General features: G+C 42.8%; 1 pseudogene; it reads right to left on the reverse strand.

The window, feature by feature from the left end:
• Window positions 1-989: 989 nt before the first annotated feature.
• LOC103739171 overlaps window positions 990-8,316 on the reverse strand; it is a 9,688-nt pseudogene continuing 2,361 nt past the window's right edge.

An 8,316-nucleotide genomic window follows, 5' to 3' on the forward strand; every position in this document is an offset into this window, starting at 1 on the left:
AAAATGTAAATTTATCATTATTATATGTGTGTGTGGGGGGCACATGCGTGCTGTGGAACACATATGAACATCAGAGGACAACTTTGTGGAGTCCAGTCTCTCCTTCCACCTATACAAGGGTTCTTGGGATCCAACCAGCCTGATAAACCTATTACTTATTTATTTTTATTTCATGTGTGTTTTGTGTGCATGTGTGTAAGTGCACTCATGCGTGCAATGCCTACAGAGGCCAGAAGACAGTATTAGATCCCTTGTGACTGGAGTCATGGATGATGGTTAGCCATCATGTGGGTGCTGGGAACCGAACCCAGGTCCTCTGCCAGAGCAGCCAGTGCTCTTAACCTTGGAGCCATCGCTTCAGTCCCTTAAACCTTTTTTTTAACTGGCTTTAAAAAATTATTTGTGGGGCTGGAGAGACGGCTCAGCAATTAAGAGCGCTGACTGCTCTTGCAGAGGACCTGGGTTCGGTTCCCAGCACCCACATGGCTGCTACAAACTGTCCTTAACTCCAGTTTCAGGGGAATCCGAAGCCCTGCTGGCATTGTACAACATGGGTGCACTCACATGCATGCAGGCAATACACTCATATACATAAACTAACAATAATGAATAACATATTAAAAATATTTGTGGGGTTGGAGAGATGACTCAGTGATTAAGAGCACTAGCTATTCTTGCAGAAGTCTGGGGTTTGAATCCCAACATCCACACGGCAGTTAACAACTGTCCATAACTCCAGTTCCAGAGAATCCAACGCCCTCTTCTGTCCTCTGCCAGCATTGCATGATAAAGGTGCACTTATACACATGCAGACAATACACTCATACACATAAAACAAAAGTAATGAATAAAATATTAAAGAAATTGTGTGTGTGTGTGTATGTGTGTGTGTACCAGAGTGTGCTCGTGGAGGTCAGATGACAACTTTGTGGAGTCAGTTCACTCCAAAAAGAAAAAAAAGAAAGATTTATTTGCTTAAAATTGGTGACTGGAAAGTCCAAACAGTGTGGCATCTGGTGAGGCTGGTGGCTACGTTACATAATGGCAGACGGCATCATACGGTAAGAACAGGTGCACCTTGAAACAGGAAGCGGATGTTAGGAGAAGGCAGTGGACAAGGTGAGAACCAGCCCTGAAGTCAGAAGGGAGTCACTCTTCCTTATCATGTGTGAGCACAGACTGCAGCCCGAAGGTCTGAAGGGCCCAGGGAGATGCCCATGTGGTCTCTCAAATGGAGCCTTCCAGGATAGGGTCCCACATTGAGATGCAACTTCTGGGAACAGAAATTAAATTGAGCAGAATTGAGCCAATGGTGAAGAAGCAGAGAGGCCCAGATGACTGTGCTGGGGGCAGAGGGTGGGGGTAAGGGGGTGGAGGACCGACACAGCCAGGAAATTCCCCAAGGCAAATCGCCATGTTTCTGAACACTGCAAGAAAATAGCAGAGCAGGGCTCTATGAAATTAGAAAAGCTACCTCCAGGCCCTCTTTCTTCTAATTTTTCAGGAAAATTCATTTTACACAAAAATGAGCAAGCAATTGAGGTCAAACCTCATACCTAGTTATTATTAAGAAGAGATTAAAGATCGAATTACATCCTTTTATGGGATGAAAACACATATAAGACATGACCACAGCACAAAACTGTGACCTTCTTCTTCATTAGAAGGTAAAAGACACTTGGAAAATTACCCAAGCTATGAGAGAACAAACAGACAGACCCTGAGAAAAACACTAAAAGGAAAGAGTTTAGAAATGAAAACTAAGGGGCTAGAGAGATGGCTCAGCAGTTAAAAGCACTGACTGCTCTTGTAGAAGACCTGAATTCGAATCCCAGCACCCACATGATGGCTGGCAATCAACTGGCTAGTAACTCCAGTTCCAGGGATCCGATGCCCTCTTCTGTCCTCTGTGGGCATTGCACAACACAGATGCACGTACGTACATGCAGACATAACATTCATACATATAAAATAAAAATAGATAAACCCAAAAAAGGAAATGGAAATTAAAGTAGACATTACACAAGCACAAACAAGATGGCAGAGCATCGTCTTAAAACAGTTAAGTGGAGAAAAATGATAAAAACCAATGGAACAAGGGATGGTAATATCCTACAACAGGTGAGAAGTATTGAAAACATGTAAGAGTCGAGCAGTGAGCTGGCTTAGTGGGTAAAGGTGCTTGCTGCCAAGCCTGGTGACTTGAGTTTGAATCCTGGCACCCACATAGTGGAAGGAGAGAACTGACTCCTGAATATTGTCGTCTGACCTCCACATGTACACTGTGGCATGTGGATGCATGTGTGTGCTTGGGCAGACACACACACACACACACACACACACAATAAATGTAATAAAAATGACAAGAAATAAATAAGAGACCCTGTAGAAGAAAAAATTAAAGAGCAAGGACAAACAAATGAAAGTTATGGTTTTAGAAAATACTCCTAAAGTGAAAGCATATTTGATATTTGTATGTTGAAAGAGCTCAGCAGGACCTGGGAACACCAGTCCAGGATGAATAACTCAGAATGATCAACATTAAGACACACGCTAATAAATTAACCAGACTTAAAAGAAAAAAAATTCCTTTTTTTATATGACAAGAAGACCCAGTGACTTATGAGAAACTGGGTTAAAATATTACCATGTTTTTTTTCAACGTTGCATCAGAAGAAAATAATTTCTTTTCCCAAAAATTTCCAAAAATGCCAAACTGTATCCAGCTTTATTAAAGATACTTTTCATAAACAGTCATGGTATTTGATGCTCCGAATGGGGAAAGTTTAGAGTGCAGGCTGACATTTCACATTCCGCGTGTTGTTTAACAACTTTTCACAAGCCCACAATGACTTTCAGGAAATGGAATGAACACAGCAGATCCACAATCTTTTAGAAAAGGAACTACTGCTCTTCTGAGGAACTGTCCCAATGATGTCCCTGTGAAGTCCAGATTGCCCAATGTACTGGCAAAACCAATTTAGGGGGTCAGGTCCCAACAGGTCTCTCTTTTTAAGGGAGTTAAGTCTATGTTGATTTGAAGGTGGAGGGAGAGGAGGATATAAAAACCAATTTTGAATTTTCTCACGCCACAAGGCATTATGTGCCAAGGTGGCCATGTGTACCAGCATCAGGAAATACCCTCCAGGGGACCAAGAGGAGTCCTTTAAAAACTAGCAGGGAAAGGTGTTCCCCCCATATCAGTCCAGCTTGGGAGACAGTTTGTTAGTTACACATGTCTCCCCCTCCCCAAACAATGAGGTGTTCTGTGTGGTAACAACATAGCTTAAAAAAAAAAAAAAGTAAAACAAAATTACACATTTTTATAAAGCTATTAAAATAGTATTTCAAACTGTACAGTCACCGGAAGTACACAGTTACCAGAAACGCACAGCTTCACTTGGCTTCTCCAGCACGTTCATCTTTCTGTGTCGGTCTGTTTCGGCATCTCCGTTTTCTGCAGGATTATTCCCGTCCTTGCCAGCATCAGCTTTTCCCTTTTCCCTTTGGGCACCTTCTTCTCTCCCTACTCTGCAGGTGCCTTCTTAGGCTTGGGCTCCGGCTTTGGAGGAGCGGATAATCTTGCAGATCTTCTGTGTGGCTCGTCCTTCACTTTGGCTTTATCTCCTTTGGCGTCCCATTCAGACTGTAAGAAGAAAAGAGACCGCAGCTCGCGGGCGATCCTGTCATCTTCCAGAACTTGGAAGTGCCTTACGCGGCGTTTCCAGACCAGTCTGCCCCACTGCGGCCCAGGCACGCTGGGGTCAGCGGGTCGCCAGAGGATCCGTGTCCGCGGGCCACCGCGCTGGGCAGGAGCAGCAGCTGCAGCTGGTGCAAACAAGCCTTCGAAAGCAAAGTAATTTGATTAAGATATTCAAGTTAAAAAAAAAAAAAAAAACAAAAACCTCAAGTAAAAGATTTTCTATCCAGGAAAATGAACGTGTTGACTCCCAATAATTCAGAAAAGAGTGCTTCCAAGAACTTTTCTTGAGGGATCTGTTAGAAAATAAACTTTAGAGAACCCCAAAGATAAGATATTTTTGGAGTCAGGGTTCTATTATGTAGCCCAGGCTGGTCTTGAGTTCACCATGTAGCCCAGGTTGGCCTCTAACTCACTCTCCTCCTGCCTCAGTCTCCTGAGTGCTGGGATTACAGGTGTCTTCCACCACAGTGGCTAGAGACGATTATTATGCGATGCCAGGACTAACGGTTCCTTTTGGATGTAAGAGGGGGGGTCACATGGGGACAGGCACATGAAGGAAGTTTTAGGGTGGCTGGCATAATTTTTCTTTCTTTTATTAATGACTACTCTTAATTTGGGGGAGGGGTTGGCTAATTTGGGGGAGGGGTTGAGGGTGGTACATGGCTGTAATCCCAGCACTGGGGAAGCAGAGGCAGGTAGAGCTCTGTGAATATGAGGCTAGCCTGGTCTACATAGGAAGTTTCAGTCTAGCCAGGGTTGCATAATGAGACCCTGTCTCAAAATTTTTAAAATTATTGCATTTATTTATTCGTGTATGGGTATGTGTGGAGGTTGGAGGACAACTTGTGGGTGTTATTCTCTCCTTCTGTCACCTGGGGACCAAGCTCAGGTTTTCAGGCTTGGTAGCAAACACCTTCACTTGCTGAATCATCTTGGATCATAAATTTATTTCTTGACCTTGTAGCGATTGCAATTCCTCAGTGGAGGCTTCCTTTCAGATGACTCTTGGCTGGGCCAAGTGGAAAATTAAAGCTAAACAGGACATCAACATCTTCTGAGAATGAGAGAGCTGTTATCCTTGTGTTTATTTTCATGACACACATTTCAAGGTACCTCCTGTACCACTGGGGAGAGAGAAGATCACCAGTAGAGAGTTTTCAGGCAAGCACAAGGCGCTGGGTTCAACCCCTAACTAACACTATAAAAACAAAATAAAACCCAATGATACCCTATGCATAGAAAAAAGCAGGTAAATGAGGAGACTGCCTCTAGTGTCTATATTTGGAATTTGAGGTAAAACTACATTAATATCCTTATTTTTGTTCTAAGATATAAAACAGAGAGGATGGTGGAATTTTCTAGATCACACAAGGAGCTAGAGGCTCTGGCAGACCATCTGATGAAATTTACGGCCAATTTAATCCTTCTGTTTTTAATTATTAAAAAGCTTTATCTAATTAATTAATTTAATTAATTTATTTATTGTGTATGTGTGAGTGCCTGCACATGCATGCAGTACCCATGGAAACCAGAACATGGTGTCAGATCTCCTGGAACTGGAGTCACAGGTGGTTATGAACCTTCTGATGTAGGTGCTCAGAACTCAACCAGGATCCTCTGGAAGAGCAGCCAGTGCTCTTAGTCACTGAACCATCTCTGTGTGTCTGTGTCTGGGTTTACGTGGGTATATGCACAGGTGTATACAGGTGTCCAAGGAGACTTGAAGAGGGCATTAGAGCCCCTGGAGCTGGAGTTATACGTGGTTGTCAGCTGCCTGATGTGGGTGTTGGGAACCCAAGTCAGGTCTTCTGGAACAGCAATACAGGCTCTTAATTGCTGGCCGTCTCTGCAGCCCTTGTTTTATTATTGTTGTTGTCATTATTATTTAAAAATTTTATTTATTATTATTAAAAAATTATTTATTATTTTTATTTTATGTGTATGAGTGTATTACCTGCATGTATGTGAGTGCACCTGTGTCGTGCAGTGCCTCAGAAGTCAGAAGAGGGTGTCGGATTCCCCTGGAACTGAAGTTAAGGACAGTTCGTAGCTGCTGGGAATTGAACCTGGGTCCTGTGCAAGAGCAGTCAGTACTTTTAACTGCTGAGCCATCTCTCCAGCCCCTTATTTATTATTTTTATTTTGTGTGTATGAGTGTAATGTAGGTAGGTGCACCCATATCATGCAATGCCAGGTGAGGTCAGAAGAGGGTGTTAGATACCCTGGATCTGGAGTTACAGGTGGTTGTTGGGAACTGAACCCAGGTCCTCTGCAAGAGCAGCCAGTGCTCTTAACCACTGAGCCATCTCTCCAGTCCTGTTTAATTATTTTTGAAATGGCATTGTAAGAGATGAATTTTACATGAGAAATTAAAATTCCCCCCGTGACTTCCTCCTTTCTTAGCTCTTTAGCAAAGGCCGGAGAAGGAGTGTATTTTTTCAGAATGATAAAATTAAAGGTTCACTTTCAGTGGTTGACTCTCCCATCAACCCCTGCCCCCCAAAAAAGTAAGAGATTTTGACAGAACTGGGACATGACAAGCAAGAAAGTCAATTAAAACTGAGTTTTTTCAAGAGTCACATAAACGTTATAAGTGCCACATGCTTGTGCCATTTTAGCAGTTTTCCATCTGTTTCTGTTGTCTCGAATAAGAAGGAAGTGTCTCTGGCAGACTTTCAGATTTTCATGCGCTGGGCATGGTCTCGCCTGGCCTCATTCTCACTGGAGTCTGGCTCAGGCTACACCAATTCGCTGGATTCCTTTTGGCCCTTTTGAATTGATGAAGGATGAAGGAAGACATGTGGATGCTAGGTGGGCAGAGTGGCATTGTGGGATGCCCTTCAAATACATTTTCCACAGGCACCCGTGTCTTATAAACATCGGTGTATAAACAGGCTGTTGCTGAATATATAGCCAGCCAGGAGAGTCTATAAATTGAATCCTCCATGTTCTGCTAATGTGGCTTTTGGCAATAAAGTCATGATCACAAAGTGCCATAAAAAGGCATCCCCCCCCTTTTCTTCCTTTTTCTTTTTTCATCTGTTGCCGACTCTGCATGGGGTTCATTGCTATTTAGAAATCTGATTGCTAGATGCTAAACGTGGCAGGTCACCCTGAAGTAAGTGGATAGACGGGTCTCTGAAATTCTGCTTGCTGTCATTCAAGGTGATTGGCAGATGATTTTGGCGGCAAAAGCCTAAAACTGCAGGAGAGACAGGGTCCCTCAAGGTCCTAACTGACTGGCTCTTATGATGATCAGTTAGTCTATTTACCCATCAGATCAAGGTAGTTACTGATTATCTGCTTGAAGTTTTAGTGTTGTGGAAAGTTCTAGACATGAATAAAATACACACTGGGAAAGGAATACCCAACAATGAGAAGCGATTTGAGTTTGGGGTGGCGGTGGTGAGTTTGTAATTTTACCATTAGGGAGGCTGAGGCAGGAGGACCCTGAGTTCCAGGCTAGCATAGGCTACAGAGTGAGGCCCTGCCTCAAACAAACAAAAGGAACAATTTAAGAATCACCAAATGCTAAAGTCTTTCTAATTTGTAAAGACTTGACATTATAGAGGGATGCTCTGTAAGCACCCCCATGGGTGATATTTTGTTTATGTATTTATTGGCTCATTTATTTTTGAGATGGTCTCCTCACTTTGTAGCCCAGGCTGTCCTAGAACTCACTGTGTAGCCCAGGCTGGCTTTGAATTCACAATCCTCCTACCTCAGCCTCTCAAATGCTGTGATGACAGGTCTACACCTGATGGTGGTTTATTATTATTATTATTTATTATTATTATTATCACAGAGGTACAATTTTAGAGCGAACTGGGGGCCTTGAATATTGATAATGACCCAAATGAGGAGGCCTTTGAGAAGGAATGGTGGAAGGAGTCTGAGGGAAGCATGGATAGATTAGGAGAGTTCTCACCTGAGGATTTAGCTTTTGCATCATGCACATGCCAGCCACTTTCCAAAAACTGTTGTTATTGTCTTTTTTGGTAATCTTCTTGCATGTTTATTTATTCATTGATTGTCTGATTTAGAATAACTTGCATTTTCCGCAAAGCCTGATGACCTGAGTTTGATCCCTGGGACAGAACCAACTTCCACAAGTTGTCCTCTGACTTCCACACAGATGCACCCCCCCACACACACATAAAATAAATAAATGTAATAAAATAATTGTTTTATTATAATGTTAGTGAGATTTAGGGAAAGTGGTAACGTGTTCAAACTGTCATTTAAAAAAGGATTTAAAATTTTTAAAAATACTTTATTTTTATTTTATATGTATGTGTGTATTGCCTTCATGTAGGTAAGTGCACCCGTGTCATGCAATGCCTTCAGAGGTCAGAGGAGGCTGTCAGATCCCCTGGGACTGGAGTTACCGACAGTTGTTAGCTGCCATGTGGGTGCTGGGATTCGAACCCGGGTCTTCTGCAAGAACAACTGGTGTTCTTAACCATTGAGCCATCTCTCCAGCCCCTATAAAGGGATTTTTAAAGGAGAAATAACTGTAATTTGTTTAGTTTTTCTTTCTTTTTCTTAGATCTTCTCCTTCTCCTCCCTTCCCCTCCCCTTCCCCTTCTCCCTCCTTCCTCCTCCCTTCTTCT

Source organism: Nannospalax galili, unplaced genomic scaffold (genome assembly GCF_000622305.1).
Source record: "Nannospalax galili isolate Female #2095 unplaced genomic scaffold, S.galili_v1.0 scaffold159, whole genome shotgun sequence".
Taxonomy (NCBI): Eukaryota; Metazoa; Chordata; class Mammalia; order Rodentia; family Spalacidae; genus Nannospalax; species Nannospalax galili.